Here is an 18,896-nt window from a genome sequence, read left to right as displayed (position 1 = left end):
TTGATGGATCTCAGCTATCATCAGACCTTCCAGGATTTTGCGGCATGAAATGGCAAATTTTGCGGCATGAAATGGCAAATTTTGCAGCACAAACCTTTATTTATTGCGGCATTTTTGCGGGACATTTTGTATTAACTGGAGGGTGTAAGATTGCCACATTGCAGGAAATAGGTAGAGTGCAAGGCTAGAAGAGAGCCAGGGTATCATTATTATGTGTCTTTTGTATTAATTTAATAGGAAGAGTCCCAGATGTCTCTGGCTTGGCAGAACAGTGTTTGATTTGGCTACATTTCTGGTTTAATGTTCATGCCTATTTAATAGTATTAACTAAATTGATCATTATCAATTGTAATGCTGAAAATATTCCCCTTCTATGTTCTCCAATCCCCCAAACACCCACACCCATCTCACCAACTCTCCATCACAACTTACATTCCTTAACCTCTCACTCCGTCATACAAATAACCACGTGCTATGTCACACTGTCAAGTCACAATCTGCACTGCCCAGCCCCTGCCACACTCCAAATCATACTCCCAACTCACACCTTACACTCTACAATTCCTCCCTCAATATACAGTCCTTCATTCTTTTGTGCTGCTTCTGCATCTTGCATCTTTTCTCCCATTCTATCACATTCTTCCCTCATCCTTTTTCCCAATCTGCAGCTCACTGCCTCTTTCTGGCCAACCGCTTCCTCTACTTTCTGTACCTCTGCTCGCTCTCAGATTTCTGGCCCACCGCATCACTGCTTCCTCTGCTCTCTTGTGCAGCACTTCCTCCTCTGACCCACAGCTCTTCCTCTGCTTTCTTGCCCATCACTTCACATCTCACCCATCACTCTCCCTCTCTCTCATAGTGTAACCATTTTTTTTTAAATGTAGATTTTGACCCAGTTCCTCAAATGATGGGGCATTTAAAAAAAGAACGGAGGATATGCTATTTTTAGACAACCCATTTTTGAATATGAGCAGGTCACCTTATTCTCAAAGGTGACCGGCGCATTTCCACAGGCTTGAGCTGTAGCGCAAATTGTGCGCTGGCAGCTGCCTTGAATGGTGTTCTGGGTTGTTTGACCGAAGTGTAATTATTTGCGGCGGAATTGACCGTAGTCAATTTTGCTGCAAATTGATTTGCACTTCAGCCAAACAACCCAAAATGTACCTTTCACCACCACCCGACCCCCTCCCCTACTTAACTGCTTGGTCGCTGCCGCTTCCCCTGCAACCCTGCGGTGCCAGATCCGTCCCTCCAACGCGGGTCGGATCCGACTCTGCAGGGTCCTTTTTTCGTTATTTTCTTTTTTTTTCTGTCCCCGCCTCCAATTTTGAGGAAAAAGGGGAAAACACTTCTGCAACCACCCTAGACCAAAAATACTAAACAAGGGGAGCGGGTGACACCCCCGCAACACATGTTCAGTATTTATAAAAATCGATCGAATAGTACTGGACGTAATTGGTCAAATTGTAACATTCGATAGATTTTTGTCATCAAAATGGGCAGTACTTTGAATAGAATCGCTCTCCCAACAGTGTTCTGCAAGCTCCCAGCGCCTTTCACAGGGACAGGCACTCTAGGTGCCTGCCGCTGTAAAATGTGACCCAAAAAATGCATTTTTATCCTGTTTGAGGAACAGAAATGCAAGCGACTCAGCAGCGGTTCATACCTTAAAAGAAATGCATGACAGGGTCAGGAAAGAACCTGTCATGCAGTGGCAGCCCCACATCCCGTGCGCGTAGGGTTGCCTACAATTTCTGCACATTTAAAAGTGCATCTTGCTTGGAAATGAGGGATGTGCTTTTAAATTGACAGAAACGCCACTTTATTTGATCAAGGAGGTGAAAAAGGCCATCTGAATGGGCGCGCATATAAAATGTGCCCATTCATGTGTCCCTTGTGGATTGGGCTGCAATTTTTGGGGCGCAAGTGATTTCATTTCTTGTGTAAATAAAAAAAATAAAAAAAAAGTTGAGAACCTGGCACCCTGAGGATTCTTTTTTTCAAAACAGTAATTTTTTCAGATTACTTAAAAAAAAAAAAAAAAATTTTTTAAAAGATGCTGTTTTTGCACAAAACGGCCATTTTTGCGGCATTTTGCACAAAACGGCCGTTTTCGCGGCATTTTGCGGGATCGCAAAATCGCAATAAGCTGGAGGGTCTGTATCATCCAGCCCAGTGACGCATTACACCGATAAGGTCATGCTTCTGTGTCAGGACAGTCACCAAGAGGACATCACCTTCGATCTCATCGGCGCTCCTCAGTTCCAGATGATATTGGGAATGCCCTGGCTGGAGACCCACAATCCCAGGATTGACTGGCGTAAATGAGTTCTGACCTTTCCCCAAGACTGTGCCGACACCTGTTATAGCAAGGGATTCTCATTAAAAGGTCTTATCAACCCAGGTTTGTCGAATAAAGAAACCATACTGGGCCTCACTAGTTCACTACCACCTGAATACCGGGTTACCAAGATGTCTTTCAAAAAGAGCAAGCAAACACGCTACCTCCGCACAGACCGTATGACTGCCAAATTGATCTGGTACCTGGAGCTCAAGTTCCTTGAAGCCGGATTTACACCCTAACAGAACAGGAAAACCAGTATCTAAAAACCTACCTCTATCAGTATCTGGCAAATGGCTTCATTCGTCCGTCCAAGTCCCCTGCATCCTCGCCCCTCTTTTCTGTGCCTAAAAAGGAGGGAGACCTGAGAACTTGCATTGACTACAGAGCACTGCACTTAACCAAAAAACCGGTACCCGTTACCGCTTATCCCCGAGCTCTTGGATCAAGTCAAAAAATGCTCAGATATATACAAAACTAAACTTACGAGGAGCCTACCATCTAGTAAGAGTCAACAAAGGAGACGAGTGGAAGACGGCCTTTCACACAAAATATGGCCTTTATGAATATCAGGTTATGTATGCCCTTTGGACTATGTAGTGCCCCAGTGGCGTTCCAATTTTTCATGAATGACGTGCTCCGTGAACTGTTGGATGTCTGCGCTCTTGTCTTTATTGATGACATTCTTATCTATTCGACCACCAAGGAGGACCAAGTCAACCATGTCCAGGCAGTTTTGGAGAAACTGCAGCAACACCGGCTATATGCCAAATTGGAGAAATGCTTCTTTCATGTGACACAGGTAGAATTCCTCGGCTTTATTCTCACACCACGGGGCGTACGCATGGACACACACAAGGTAGACGCTATCCTTAACTGGCCCTCACCGACATCCATAAAGGGAGTACAGAGTGTACTCGGGTTCGCAAACTTTCATCGCTGGTTCATTTCCGGGTTCTCCCAGATCGTCCACCCAATCACCTCTTTACTACGGAAAAAAAACTATTTAATTGGTCCGCAGAGGCAGGAAAGCCTTCCAGGAGCTAAAACAAGCATTTACCACAGCACCAATTCTACGGCACCCTCGACCAGAACTACCATGCGTGGTTGAAACTGATGCTTCCAACATTGCAATGGGAGCAGTCCTGTCACAACGAGACCCGGAAACAGGTCAGTTGCATCCCGTGGCATTCTGGTCTCGCAAGTTTTCAGCTTCTGAATTGAATTATGCAATCACTGATAAAGAACTGCTAGCAATTAAGGCAGCGTTCAAAGCCTGGAGACATTGGGCCTCATTACGAGTTTGGAGGTAGCCATGCCATTTTTAGCAGCATGGCTACCCCCAAACTCGGGTCCGAGCCCGGGCCCAGCAAAAGGGGACTTACCGGCAATTCCGACCTTGGAGGGCCCAGTAATTCCCTTTTGCGGGACCCGGACCAGGTACGTCCCCATTTCCATTTGAGCCCCCATAGGGCTCATTGGGAATGGGGAGGATGCTAACAACGGGCCTGTTAATGGCAGGCCCTTTGTAAGCATCCTGGACTGCTAGCGGGTCCCGCTCTGCACGTCTGGTATGGCCAGGCATCCAGAGCGGGACCCGCTGCAAACCTCGGAATGTGGCAGCCCGGAATGAACGGTGCCGGTCCCTTACCGGCACCATTCATTCTGCGGCCGCCACACTCCTAATGAGGCCCATTATCTTCTTGGAGCTAGACATACAGTCACCGTTGTCACGGATCATCGCAATCTACAATATCTGATGACCGCTAAAGCACAATCATCACGCCAACTCTGATGGGCTCTTCTTTGCGGAATACGACTTCGTCATCACCTATAGACCCGGAGTACGCAATGGAAAAGCGGACGCCCTGTCTCGCTTGAGTGAGAGAGAAGAGGCATTCACTACACCAGACCCTGTGGCCATCATCCCTGAAGGACGAATCCATGGCGTTATTGCCGCACCCACCACTCTAGACAACTTAAAATCTGACCTGCAACACTTGATGAGTCCACCAGCGCAACAGGAATGGCTAGGGAAGGGAGACCGGTATATGATCATGGACAACCTACCATACTACAAAGGACGATTGTACATCCCGGATAAGAAATTACAGAAGCAAAATATCTCATACTATCACGATTCATTAGTAGAAGGGCATCCCGGAATAGCCAAAACCCAAGCTAAAATAAAGAAAAATTACTGGTGGCTAACTTGGCGAAAGGACATTGTCCAGTTCATCGCAACCTGTGGCACCTGTGCACAACACAAGTCCCAAACACAAAGTCCTGCAGGACTGCTATGTCCTTTAGAAGTACCCCCAGCAGCTTGGCAAACGCTATCAATGGATTTTATTACAGACCTTCCCTCCTGTAACGGATACAATACAATCTTAGTCGTCGTAGATCTGTTTTCCAAAACGGCCCACTTTGTTCCTAACTGCTTCTACTCGGGCTACCGTGTTTTTGGAACAGATCGTCTGGCTACACAGATTCCCATCAATATTGATAGACTGAGGAACTCAGTTTGTCTCTGCATTCTGGAAAAGGTGTTGTAAAATTGCCAAAATCAATCTCCGGTTATCTACAAGCCATCACCCCCAAACTGACAGCCAGACCGAACGGACTAACCAGACTGTCGAGCAATACGTAAGGTGTATGCTACAATAAACCGAGGATACCTGGAAGGACATACTTTGGTTAGCAGAACACGCATTTAAACAACTCCATTCACACCAGTACGGGACAAAGCCCATTCTACATAGTATACCGTCGACATCCATGGACATTCGTTTTTTCGACCCACTCGAATCATTAGAAATGCCAGCTGTAACGACCTTACACAAAACCATCACCCAGGTTTTTAAGGAAACAGCAGAGCATCTTGCCAGAGCCAAAGAGAAACAGATGCAGTTTGCGGATCGACAACGAAGGGAAGCTCCCAATTACCAAGTCAGAAACAAGGTTTGGTTAGCATCCAAAAACATTCCCCTGAAAGGCCCACGGGCGTTCCGTCCCAGATATCTGGGACCCTACACTATCAAGGCTGTGATCAACCCTGCGGCGATAAAATTAGAATTACCGGCCCACATGCGGATCCACCCGGTGTTCCATGTCTCCCTCCTAAAACTATTGAGACTAGGTACACGGATCGATTCTCCACTGGATCCCAAAATAATTGAAGGAGAACCAGAATATGAAGTTAAAAGGATCCTAGACTCTAAGATGGTCCGGTCCAAGTTATACTACCTTATAGACTGGAAGGTTATGGACCCCAAGATCGGACCTGGGAACCCAGTGAGCAAGTCCACGCTCCACGATTAATCAGGCAGCTCCACCGCAATAACCCCACTAAACCAGGGCCAGGGGGGAAACGACCCATGAAAGGGGCCTTGAGGGGGAGTGCTGTCATGGCCACAGGCCCCAGAACACAAAAACCACACCATCTAGTGATGGGGGCAATGAATCACTTGACTCACTTATGTCCCTTTGGGACCCATAAGCACAGGGGCCCTGGCTGGACTCCGTCCTGGCACCCTTGGCGCCAGATTCATATAGAGATGTGAGCAGGAACACTTTATTTCAGTGCAGGAGTGCTTTTATTTTACAAGAACTTTCCAGGAGCTGAAAGCCTTAATTCCAGAGAACATCCTCATGTGCTGACTCATCGGGTGTGGCTCCCTAGGCCTGGTCTTCATGTGCTGAATCATCGGGTGTGGCAGGCAGGCTGAACCTGGTAGGCGTGGCTTCAGAAGCTCAGCTATATAAGCTGCTCCATCCTTAAGGCTGGTGCCTCGCGTGACGTTTGGACCAGTTACTTACCTTTGAAACCAGGCGTTCTCCTGCATACTCACCTCCAGGAAACCGGTGCTTCATCTACAGACTCATCTCCTGACATCCAGTGATCTTGATCCCGATGCCGCAGCACCACACTCTGCATCCACGAACTCAGACCCTGTGAAGAAGAAGAAAGACAAGGTTAGAACATCCGTCCTAGGGCCGCGCCGCATTTGAACCCTGCGCACCCCCTAGTTAACAACTTACCAGCTACTGTACCACTGCAGCTTCGTTCCTCATTCCTTCCGGCTGCCGCCTCGAGCTCCGGAGCTTCTGCCTAGCCGGCAACAACACCTGCAAGGGAAGAAAGCAAAAGAGAAAACATCAAATGTGGAACGACAGCAATACAAGACAACAAACTTTACAATACAACAAAAAGCAGACGAGGAAAGACAAAGGCAAACAGGAACACTTACCTGAAGTAGAGTGGCTTAGTCGCAGCAGGACTGGACTACCACGTGCAAGGGACCAGTGAAGGAACTCGGTCCAGATGATACAAGCGCCCCTGCCAGAAGCAGCAGGACAGAGTGCTCACCAAAACTAATCAACAGGTGAGCTTTCCAGGGACAGCGCATCCCATGGGTGCCACGGTTTGGGAGAAGGGGATCAGGAGCACAAGCTGGCATACTCGCGCACCCTATTTTCCACGCAGGAGCAGTCCCAAGCAGCATCACCTATTACCACTAGTCACCACATAAGCCGAGAGGGCAAAGTCGGGCCCGAGCGACCTCACCCCCAGGAGGGCTGCAAACGTGTCCCAACGCCTCTGCAGAGACCAGGTGAGCGTAGCAAGGAACTTGTTTCCCATGTGGGCCGACCGTGCCCAAGTACAGCGGCAGTCCCAGGGTTCCGCGACAGGGTCTGCATCCCTCCTGTGAGAAACCTGAGGCGTTTCTCACATGCTATTGCTGGGGATCCCTGACTCAGGTGGCCAGGGGAGGGCCATCACTCTTGGATCCCAACCCTGGGGGCAGACAAGCGAGGGAGGATCACCTGGGAAAGGGACCCTTGGAGACTGTGAGGAACGCCTTTGGGCGAGACATGGCATCCCTCCCATTCCAATATATCCCTATCCCACATGCCCTCAGTCATCATGGGATATTATTGCCCAAAACCCATTCACCCACAACACCACATCTGCCCCCTTCACCCTGACAAAAACCCACATGGTTTTTCCATGATCCCTAAGAAAAACTACAACTCCCACAATCCCTTCTTCCATTATAAAAACCCAAAGACCGAGACTAGGAAGATTGCCTAGGATGATATGCAACGGCCCTGTCCTACTAATAAGACCAAGCAGGGTCAGGCGCTCAGTCACCATCACGCCCTCTCTGCCTTTAGGAAATATGTGCAGTGCCATTACATGTTTCCCCCCCGCCCGATTTATGAACAATACTAAAAAGAAGAGTAAGAAGGGAGCTATGAAGATTACTCATGGGAGCTAAAGCACCAGGGATTCCTATGGGCAGTCGCCATTTTGTCCCAATGAGGCCAGGCAAGGGCAGGCCTCCCCTCCACAATCATTTCCACCTGAAACCTGTTAAGCCTCCCAATCAGTACAAAAAGGCAGAGCACACAGGCACACTTTGAGTGAGCTGGGGAGGCTGAGAGGATTGTGCTGTCCAGAGGAGCCAAGGAGAAGCTGCAAAGACCCTGGAAAGGAACCCTGAGAAGGAGGACAGGCTGACAGGTCACTGGGCCTGCGAGTGCAGGAGAGGCTGTAATGTGGCAAGAGAGCTGTGCTTCCAGGTAGCGAGCCCAGGGGCAGCTGGAGCTATCTGACAGGACCCAAGCCAAGGCTCATCATCTGGGGTAACATTAAAACCCAGGCCTCTAAGGGGCAGGTGGGACGGCCCTGGCCCCAGAAAAGCCCCATTGGAACCCCCACAACTCCCAGAACCTGCACAATGCCGTTTTGGGGAGCTGGCGACGTGGGAGCGAAATATACTGATGCATTGTGGACCTTGAAGTCCAAAGACTTTTTAAAATGTAACTTTTGTGCAAAGCGAAAGGGTCCGAGTCTGACTGAGGGAGACCCATGAGAATTGGTGCAGGCTGGAACACGAGAAGAAGGAGCAGAACTTCTGGGGCAAAGGTAAACCCACTGGAGCAGATCGACCGATCGAGGGACCATAACAAAGGGCTGGGAAACCATGAACCTTCCCTGCAGAAGGTTGTTGCCTCCAAAAAACCAGGAGAGAGCCAAATCCCAGACTGCATTGTGTTTCAAGGATGCCAGTGACCCTCCGGGGTGAACGACAGGGTAGGGGAGGCAAAGCCAAGCTTGCAGTATTAACTTTGACTCCTGAATTGAAGCCGCAAAGTGAATGAACTCTGAATTGTATAATTGGTGAAGATTAACTGCAGCAAAAGAGGAAGTGAAAACTTGAATGCTTGAAGAGGAAGATTCAAACCTTTTGCTTATGGTACAGAACTACCAAGACCAGAAGACACTGGGGCAAATAACACAAAAGGAGAGTCGAAGTGAAAGTCGAAGTGGTCCTGCGGAGGTTCATAGTAAAAGCCTCGCACATTCGATAGTCTTCGACATCAGTGAACAGTACGAGCCCGACTGAGGGAGACCTAGAATGTGAAATAAGTTAGGGGAGGGGAACCCCTAACGAATGTGAATGAAGCTTAGGGAAGTGAATCCCTGCAAGTGCCCGGCTGAAGGAGATCTACATTGAATCCGGTACTTTTTGCTTTGAGGGGACCACGCCCAACAGAGGGAGACCTTTGTGAACTTTTTGTTGAGCTATGATTTATTGAGAGGTCCGAGACCTACAGAAGGAAACATATGTGAACTTGGTCCGAGCCCGACAAAGGGAGACCCATGTGAATTTTTTATTGAACTTTGGTGAACTGGAAAACCAGTGACTTTGAACTGCTTCTTGATAATCTTAGCCAGAGTGTTATCCTGCCTTGGGGGGCCACCTTATTCCGTGCTCTCCAACGTGGGAAGGAGAGATAGCTCAGCTATCTTGATTCTTTATGTTATAACACTGATCATACATATCCCCCTTTACACCATTTTTGTATAAGAGATAGGGCAGGCATTAGGTTTTGTTAGTATAGGCCATTTTGATTTCACAGAGACTGACTAGGACTGTGTTTGATGGTAGAGGCTACTCCCATCATAGCTATAGTGAAAAGTAGGGTTGTTTCAAACCCCACGAACCAAATATAGGTTTTGAAATTGTATCTCTTGTGTCAGTGTCATACTTATGATACCATGTCTTCTTTGCACTCCCCAGAGAAAAAAACTGTTACGCAGCCCAATCAGAGTTCCAGGACAGTCGGGGTTGATGGTCTTGGACGCTTGTCTCCCATGTGGGTCGGCAGTCCCCCAAACCCAGCCCAGAGCTCTGGCTGGGCTGCGGTACAGCTTTTCCCTACGGGAAGAGTTGGACACGATTCCGGGGCTCCCTGGGCATTACCTCTGCACCAGCCATTCCCAGCCACACCATTGACACTTCAGCCACAGTCCCACCAACCACACTAACAATCCCCCTCCCCAACTATGATATATAACAACAAAAAGGACATTTCATACTACTTACATAAGCCAGCAAAATCTTCAGACTGCCACAACTGTAAACAAAACAAAAAACATTAATTATCTGTGGTCAGCCCAGCAAAAACAAATCCAAACTATCAAGCTCCTATCACCCTCACCCCTTTCATACAGGCCAACCTTGGTGGTCTAGTGACCCCCACACCCTAACGAAAAACACATTTTCCCCTTCCTAGGGTCAGATTGCCAGATTACACTAGCAATCTGCCCCTAGGGATGGCTAAATTACACGCCCCATCCATTTGGGGCAGGAGGGGAGAGGGCCACCCTCCATTCATGCAAGCCATCCTTGGTGGTGTAGTGACCCCCCCCCCCCCGCCCCAGTAAAAACACATTTGCCACTTCCTAGGGACAGATTTGCAGATTACACTGGCAAACTGCCACCAGGGAGGGCTCCATGACATGCCCCATCCATTTGGGGCAGGAGTGGGAGAGGGCCACTCCCATCCATGGTGGTCTAGTGACCCCCTCCACCTCCAGTAAAAAGAAATGTACCCCTTCCCAGGGGCAGATTGGCAGATTACACTGGCAATCTGCCACCATGGAGGGCTACATGACATGCCCCAATCCATTTGAGGTAAGGGGGAAGAGGGTCAACCCAGTTTCATATTACAAAATCCCTGGTGGTCTAGGGACCCCCCCGCCCCCAATCGACAGAACAACCCCAACAAAAAAAGTACTTTTTAAATGTTTTCGTTTGGCCCTTTCCTAGGGGCAGATTAGTATGCCCATCTGCCCCCAGATGGGCAAAACGTAATGAATCATGCATTGGGGGCTGGAGGGGAAGAGGGCCACTTATATACTAAGCGGCCCCTTCACCCCCCACTTCAAAAATGATCCCTGGTGGTCTAGTGGCATTGCTGGGTGGGGAATCGAGCAATCCATGCCAAGCAATTCTTAAAGGTAGGGGTCCTTGGAAAGGGGAGAGTCTCCCCTTTCCAACGATACCTCCCTCAATCAAAATCGCATGGAAATACCAGAGATAGGGAGAACGTTACTTTCACCTTCACTCGCTGCAGCCAAAAAGGCTGCAGCGAGTGAAATTACATTCAGTGTCACGTCAGCGTGCATTACGCATGCTGGCGCGATACTGAATGAAATCCAACCCCCGGGCCATAAGGAGGAACCTCCTTGTCACATAGCCCAGAGGTTGGATTTAGGGTTTGTGCAGCGATCACACAAACAAGTACTAGAAAGGACGAGCTATCTCATTCTCTGAACTGCAAACGTAGTTCTGAGGACGTGATAGCTCATCCTTAGCACTTAAGCGGTTAAGTGGGGTAAGAAATTGAGCGGGGGGGGCTCATTTGGGGGCATGGCTTGCATGATTGGTGTGGCTTAAGAAGGTATGGGCATGGCCTAAAGACGAACATGCAAAAATTGTCCGGCCTACATTACCAAGTACATATCGTACCACAGACTGCTTGCTACATGCCTTAAAGTATAACCAATCAAAGCTCAATGTAATTATTTATTGGACCCTTAACTGGGGCCGTTGACAAAAGGTTAGGTGTTGAGGTGCATTAGCAGGTGCATTCAAGTTATTAAACACATGAGGTTGCTCACAGTGCCTTTGCTCAACTGTTCGTCTCCCTTTTGCCAGCCAGCGTTACACAAAGGACAATGGCTTAAAAGCTTTTACTGGAGGGCCATTACGTTTCAGCCATAAACATGAAGAAATAGTGGCCACATGGAGAGATGCTCGCTTTAGCAAAGCAACTACATTCGTGGCACTGAAGCCCCTTTCACAATCTGCATTACTTGCAGGCAGCGTTTCCATGCAAGCAACTAAAGCCCTAAATGCTTCAGGGCACCTTTTGCCACAAAAGTCCTTAAAATCCATGGAGAAGGCACAGAGTTTCCATTGATGCCAGCATCTGGGAAAGTTCACCTTCATTGATTATGTTTTAACAGCAGCTTTGAGCCATGCAATACCTTTCATATATTCGATTTACCACAAGAACTACCAGCTGTGGGTGATATGGTTTTGTGGTGCTTACTACTGCAGCGCAAGACCTTCGCTTTCATAGGTTCAGCAATGGGAGTGCAAGCATTCACAGTACACTGATTTACTCACATATTGCCCTCATGCTAGCAGAGGACTCTTACTTGCATTTATTTTAGGAGTTGACCAATGCCCCACATGGAAAGCAGAGTAATTTAGGAGTGCCATGACAAAGGGAAAGGAGGACAGGGGTTTCCAGAGGCAAGAAAGAAAGAGGCTGAGGGGGAATATGTTAGCTTGCCACGAACGTGCACCTCCATGTACTTTAAGGCCAGAATGACATTTTCAAGCTGGCGTTAAAGCAATGTATCCGGATTCTTCTGGACACCTTCTGCTTTTATCAAGTCCAAAAAGCAGGCGGACTCCACAGGGAGCGCTTGCAAACTTCGCATTTTACACTTTTTCCATAGCATAGTGGAAAAAGTAACCTTTTTTGCCAGGTTTATGGAGCCCTGAATTGTGTTATGGCTGTTTTGCCTCATCACAGCGGTGGACAAGATGGTGTGCCTACTGTCCAGACCCAACTTGAAGATTCATTGACATTTCAACTGAGAAAATGTTTCGAGACCAACAGGTCATCCATATTCTCTTCTCCCCACCCATAATATCGCCATATTTATGGTTGTGGGGGAAGGCCATAGGCAATATTATTAGTGGGGATCATTTATGGGGTTATCGGGACCGGAGTAATCCCCCGATCCATTAAAACAATATGGGGGTTTCAGGGGTGTCCCCCGCAGGTTCTATGGCTTAATATTGCAGAACAAATATGGCGATATTTTTGTATGGCAATATTTCTTTGCGGGGTTATTAACACATGGAACCTTACACACTCAATAGCCGAGGATGGGGGGGGGGGGGAGTTAGTGGCCGTAAAGAAGGTCGTAGTATGTTTTTATAGCACAGGCAACTAGGTTGGTGAAAGATTCTAGGAAGTAAAATAGGCAGGTATGGCAATTATTTTGCCATGGCTGCAAAAATAGTTTTTGAAAAATAAACCAAACTCAGTTGAAGTCGGTCAGTATACTTCTCCAATGAGGAATTATCAGCAATAAACCGTGTTTAAATAAAATGCAATGCACGCATTCACGTTTTCACCTGGGATAGCAAAGCAATCTGGGAGGCCTAGTGACACCGGCCGTTTACAAAAAGTCTACATCGCAAAGGAGCTGCGAATGATAACTTTTAAAGCCTTTCCCAATCAAATAATGCCATTCAAAATTATGTTTATTTGTACTATGTCCTAACAGTTATAGCTGAACACTTATGATAGGAGAGAAAGAAACCCATTTCCTCACACATGGAAGTCCTTCTTGAGAGCTCACATTTGTCAACAACATTTGCATAGGCAACAACAAAGTTGGATATCCCCAGCGCAATAATGATTTCAAACGCACTGAGATGGCAGCAATCCTTTTTAGTGCATGAGCATATGAGCTGAAAATGAAGTGCTGCATCTTTGTATAACACAATGCACAGTACAATGTTAACTTTAAGGTAAGAAGAAGAATTATCCTTGACCAAGCTGCATGCTACACATTCTTATTGCTGGTTGTGAGTGCAAAACTGACAAGAATTTACAAGAAACAGTCAAGAGGGCAGAGCTTAGTGTTGATGGTGAAATGTGGGCAGAGAACTGCACTGAGGGGCAAATCGGGGCACAACCTGACACTGGGGGGGAAAAATGGGGGCATAACAAGGCAATGATGGACTAATGGGACAGACCTCAGACTGAGGGCATAAGGGCAACAGAACTTGCAACGAGAGGTCGGTGGGTCAGAACTGGTCCACGAGTGCAAAATGAGAATAGCTGGCACTGAGGAGCAAATAGGGCAGAGCTGGGAACTTGGGGACAAATGAGGGGGTTGGGGGGAGAACTGGGTGCTGAAGGGCACATGGGGCAAAACTGGCACCGAGAGCCAATGGTGGCAGATAGGACATTATTTAAAATGCACAATTGCATCACACTTTGTCCAAAAACTCCACCTTGGTTACTATTCACAGTGTCACAAAGGAATGGATAGCCATTTTCAACCGTTGGCCACTTTTTCCATTGGTGCCCGAGAAAATTTTATGGCCCAGCCCAACCCTGACCAGCGGAACTGTGCAATTCGAGCGGTGGGCACAAAGGCATCCGAATGAAGAAAAACAAGTTTTGCGAATCGAGGGGGTGGGGGGGGATTAAAGAAATAAAGAAAGCGAGGGAAGAGAGAGCAACAGATGTGTCGCAGTTTAAGCTGGTTGAGGCAAACACACTGATGTGAGAAGTTTGCCTCGACCAGTTCAAACTGCAACAAGCAACAGCAAATCCAGTGGCAGTGAGGCAGCAGTGAATTACCGTGGATGTGTGGCTTCTTCTCCCTCGTCGGGTGCACTCCTGTCGGATGGTAGTCATCCGTCTCAGCAGGGGCTTGGAGTCCGGTGTCTGTGTGGAAGGTATGGAAATCCAAAATGGTGCACGCCGCGCACCCTTTTATCAGGGCTGGCTTAGGACTTTTAACTTCCTCTGGTGAACCTCACGACAGGTCGCCAGAGGAAGTTCCAGTTTTGAAATGCTGCGCATTGTCTGCAGGTAGCTGTGACTGACAGAAATGCCAGCAAGCCACAACAACGCTCAAACAGTTTGCACAACGCTGTGAGTGGCTGGCACTTCTGGCAGTCACAGCTGTTGTCTGACTCAATCATGGTGGCGGGGCGGGGGGGTCTCACCTCCCGTCGCGGCTCCTGTGAGATGATAACCAGCCATGGCGTGGTGGGACCGGGGGGCCCCAGCAGAGCCCCTGCTCAGACTAACTTTTTTAATACTGCCGGGGCCTGGCCCACGTAAAGCACTGGATAACACTGTAAATACTTCACAGCTGGTGAACATCCTTTCTGGCACCCTCATACTGATTTTTCTTGCTCTGTTGCAGAGAAGATCGTGAAACATTAAAGGCATAAGAGCTCTCATATCAGCGAGTGAAAGGTAGAAATGGCCACAACTCATTCTAGCTCTCGAGCTGTAGAAATTATAGCAGACAGAATTTTCTCCAAAGCTGGGTGAGTTGAAAGTAGTGGTGGGTGAAATTACCAGTGATTAAGCAAGCCCTGGTCTAAAAGAATGAATTTAGAGACCATTCTGGAGTCATCCGATGATCATCGAACTACACTAGAAGTAACTCCCACAAAATCATACGTCATCACACTGTTAAAGTCATCAGCAAAGGTCTCAGAATGGTGGGCGATGATTTGGGTATGAGCTTAGGATGACTTAATGAATATGCTAACATCATCCCTTTTTTAGAAAACGTTCCTGCTGATTTTAGGATGACTTGCTGAACACTTATAGAGATTGCATGTTTGTCCCTGATGATTTGGGGATGACCTGCTGATTACCTCTAGAGCAGGCTTGTCCAACCTTTTTGAATGTTTGGCCGAAGCATGAACTTTTTGCCACCCGGTGGGCAGGCGAGCCAAAAGTCAACACCTTCACCCAAAGGAGTATATTCAAAATCGATTGTGTGTGACCTTTGACATAATAGCATCACAGACAGCGATAGCCATGCAGTCCCAAAGATAGCTTTTGGTGTCAGGGTCAGTGATCAAAGGTTAGTTTCTCGTGATTTCTTCCACCAGTGTGTATGTGTTGATATTTTTCTGAAACGGTGGGGGCGACCGAGCGTAGCGAAGAAGCTATAACGATCTAGCGAGGGTTTGCGGGGGTTCCACCCCCAAGATTTTTTTCCAAATATAGGTCTGAAATGGGGCATTTTACAGCAGGAAAAGTGGCCCAAAAAGCCATAGGTTTACAATCAGTTCTAAAGGGGAACATGTACATTCCATGTCACCAACAGCAGACAAGAACATTGTAGAACACAACACATTTTAATGATCAATGTGTCCACAGTGTAAGACGGCACTGTCACTGATGTAACACATTGGCATGTTGGTTGTGCCCAAAATATGCCTTTGTAGCAACATGTCTATGCCGGTTGTTCCCAATTTAGGACAGCATTGTCCTGTACAAAGCATGATTGATGCTGCCTGAGCATGTGCAGTGTACCCAATACATATGCCAGCTTATCTCTGTAATACACAATCATTACTTCTTTGGTAATGGTTGATGCTGCCTGTGCAGTGTGCCCAAAACATATGGCAGCTTATCTCTGTAATACACATTCATTACGTCTGTGGTAATGAAAGAAGCATAATCCCATTCAAAAGATAAAATGTGGAAAATTGATCACCCAAAGGTGAATCCAATTGAAGAAACGCAATGCGAGCACAATCTTAAAGTATGAAGGACTTTTTTATTGCATGATTAGTAACTTTTAAAGTTGCAAATTGTAAAGCATTCAGCACAGTTAAGAAGTCCAATAATTCTATCGGACCCAACATTGCAGAAATTAATTAATCGCATCCACGGAGCGGACAAACATCAAACAAATAAATAAATAAACTGGACTGTGGCCTGTAACTGTCTCTGGTGCCCCCTTCGATGGGGCACCAGAGGCAGTTACAGTCCTCCGCCATGGCACGGTTTGTTTATTCATTTGGTCGATGTTTGTCGGGTCTGTGGACCCGATTAATTAATTTATTTCTGCAATGTTGGTCGGACCCAACCTTGCAGAAATAAATAAATTAAATCGGGTACACGGACCCGACAAACATTGAACAAATAAATAAATAAATAAACCGTGCTGTGGCCTATAAGTAACTGCCTCTGGTGCCCCCTTACAGGGGCTGCAGTCTTCCGCCATGGCCAGTTTTTTTAATGTCTTTAAAGTTTTCTTTTCGGCCTCAGATAGGGGCGTGTTCATAGGGAAGGACGCCCTCTCAGCGGAGGCCCACATTGGGCTGATCATGTAACATCTAATAACGGATCTTCTCCGTTCCTTGAGGGTTTCAGTGTTCCCTGGTTGCGTGAGTATTGACAGAATAAGGAGCCTGAATATTGATGTGGCTGATACTCTGACCAGCCTATTACAATTAGTCGCTGATCTACGCTCTGACATGACCACAGCTCAGTCGTATATCCATCATATAATGGATGCTCTACAAGATCTGGCACATCTATCCTCTCACGACTCAGAATACTCGCTGCAGCGTCAACTCCGGTGTACCGCATACCGCAGCAGAATCTGGTTGCTGTATTGAGGTCTACCCAATTCCCATTGACACCCCCGAAAGGTTCCAAGGTGATCCGAAAACCTATTGTATATTTATTAACCAGTGGAAACTACACTTCCTCTGTCGTCCTGCCTAGTTTCCAGACGCTACCACTAAAGGGGCCTTTGTTCTTTCTTACCTTGGCAGAAGCCTGGGCTAACCCTCTACTAGAATCCAACAGTTACATGTTGTACGACTGTGATGCCCTTATCAACGCCATGAACCGGGCATTTGACACTCGGTACAAAACTCAAGCCACAGAGCTAGACTTTCTGGAACTAAAACAGGTTAATGCCCCTTTGCTAACTTATTTGTCAAAGATCAACCAGTTGGCTGCAGAAACAGGATAGCCAGAAGAGAAGAAGGCAGCTGTCTACTATAGAGGGTTGTCAGGTGACCTAAAGGATATTATCGCCACAGTTCCTGTAGTGCCCGTGGGTTTCCCAGAACTACTCAATTTGATCCTCCAGATATATGCTCTTAGGGCGGAACGCAAAGGCGAAAAAAAAAGTCCTACATGTTCCTCCCACAAGATTGGAGACTCCTGCCACTACTCCATCGGATAGCGAACCCATGCAAATCGGCGCTGTACGTGGTCCTTAGTCGACTGCGGAGAGGGAACGTAGACGTTCCGTTAATTTATGTATGTATTGTGGCTCAGCAGACCATTTCTTGCATAACTGCCCAAAGAAGACATTGCGGAAACCGGGAAAACCTCAGTCGAGTTTTGATCCTTTGGACTCCTTGTCCCCGGCAACCTTACTACCTGTTCATCTGTCTCTTTGACATCGTCTGACAATCTAAACATCCAGACTCGAGTGGACTTGGATTCTGGGGCCAGTGGGAATTCTATGAATATTACCTATGCCCAACAGATCAGCTGTACGCAAAGCGCAGCTCGAAATGGTTAGTGCTGTCGATGGTACTGCTCTAATTTGAGGGTTGGTGACCAAACAAATCCCCGTCATCATGATGACTGCCACCTAAGGACACCAATAACAGCTATCTTGATCTAATCTCGGCCCCTCAATACTAAGTTATTTTGGGGATCCCGTGGCTACAACAACACAACCCACACATAAAAATGTGACCTCTCGAGTAATCCAGTCTATCAAAACATTGTCAATATTCTTGTTTCAGTTCTGATACTGTTTTTCTCAATTCCCCCTATGTGGCCTTTCTTGAAGCGGTTTCCTTGATTGGTGCCATAACTAAATTTACCGACATCACAATCCCTGCCCATTACAGGGATTATATGGATGTGTTTGATAAAGCCAGAGCCGAACAACTACCTCCTCACCGGCCTCATGATTGTCCAATTGATCTGCTTCCTGGTTCAAAAATCCCTTCTGGTCGTGTATACTCACTCACTGTAAAGGAAGACTGTGTTCTCTAAAAATATCTGGACTCAGCCCTCACAAATGGATTAATCTGTCCTTTTAGTTCTCCCGCTGCTTCTCCCTTATTTTTCATTCGCACGACGGAGACCTCGGGGCCTGTATTGATTATAGAGCCTTGAATGCCATCACCGTGAAGAATCAGTACCCGCTACCACTAATCTCGGTCATGTTGGATCAACTAGGTTCCTTCACCATCTTTACTAAAATGGATTTGTGTGGCACCTATAATCTAGTGCGGATTAGAAAAATGGACGACTAGAAGACCGCATTTTCAACCTGTTATGGCCTATATGAATACCTGGTCATGCCCTTAGGGCTATGTAACGCTCCCACCACTTTTCAGTACTTTATGAACAACATATTTCAGGACATAGCAGACCAGTACATGGTCATATATCTAGATGACATCCTGATTTTTTCAGAATCCATCAAACAATATGTTGCACATGTCCGTTCGGTTCTAGAGACTGAGGGAACATCACTTGTATGCCAAGGAGGAAAAGTGTGGTCTTTCACACGACTGATGTCGAATTTTTGGGCTTTAACATTACGGATAAAGGAGTCAAGATGTGTCACTCAAAAGTGAAGGCC

General features: G+C 47.1%; 1 protein-coding gene across 3 annotated transcripts in view; it reads right to left on the bottom strand.

Annotated features, from left to right (window-relative positions):
• The window catches only part of TMEM218 (transmembrane protein 218), a 120,563-nt gene that overhangs the window by 87,358 nt on the left and 14,309 nt on the right, over positions 1-18,896 (bottom strand). For 2 of the 3 annotated variants that reach the window (XM_069614555.1, XM_069614556.1), the window contains one exon: positions 9,739-9,769. The exons of the other annotated variant lie outside the window; for it this stretch is intronic. The gene's annotated coding sequence lies outside the window, so the exon portion shown is untranslated. The remainder of the gene's footprint in view (positions 1-9,738; positions 9,770-18,896) is intronic. 3 annotated transcript variants of the gene reach the window in all.

The sequence above is a fragment of the Ambystoma mexicanum genome, chromosome 9 (assembly GCF_040938575.1).
Source record: "Ambystoma mexicanum isolate Mex_15411 chromosome 9, UKY_AmexF1_1, whole genome shotgun sequence".
Lineage (NCBI taxonomy): Eukaryota > Metazoa > Chordata > Amphibia > Caudata > Ambystomatidae > Ambystoma > Ambystoma mexicanum.
Note: the sequence above shows the minus strand (reverse complement) of the source record. Positions and strands in the feature narration are given on the sequence as shown.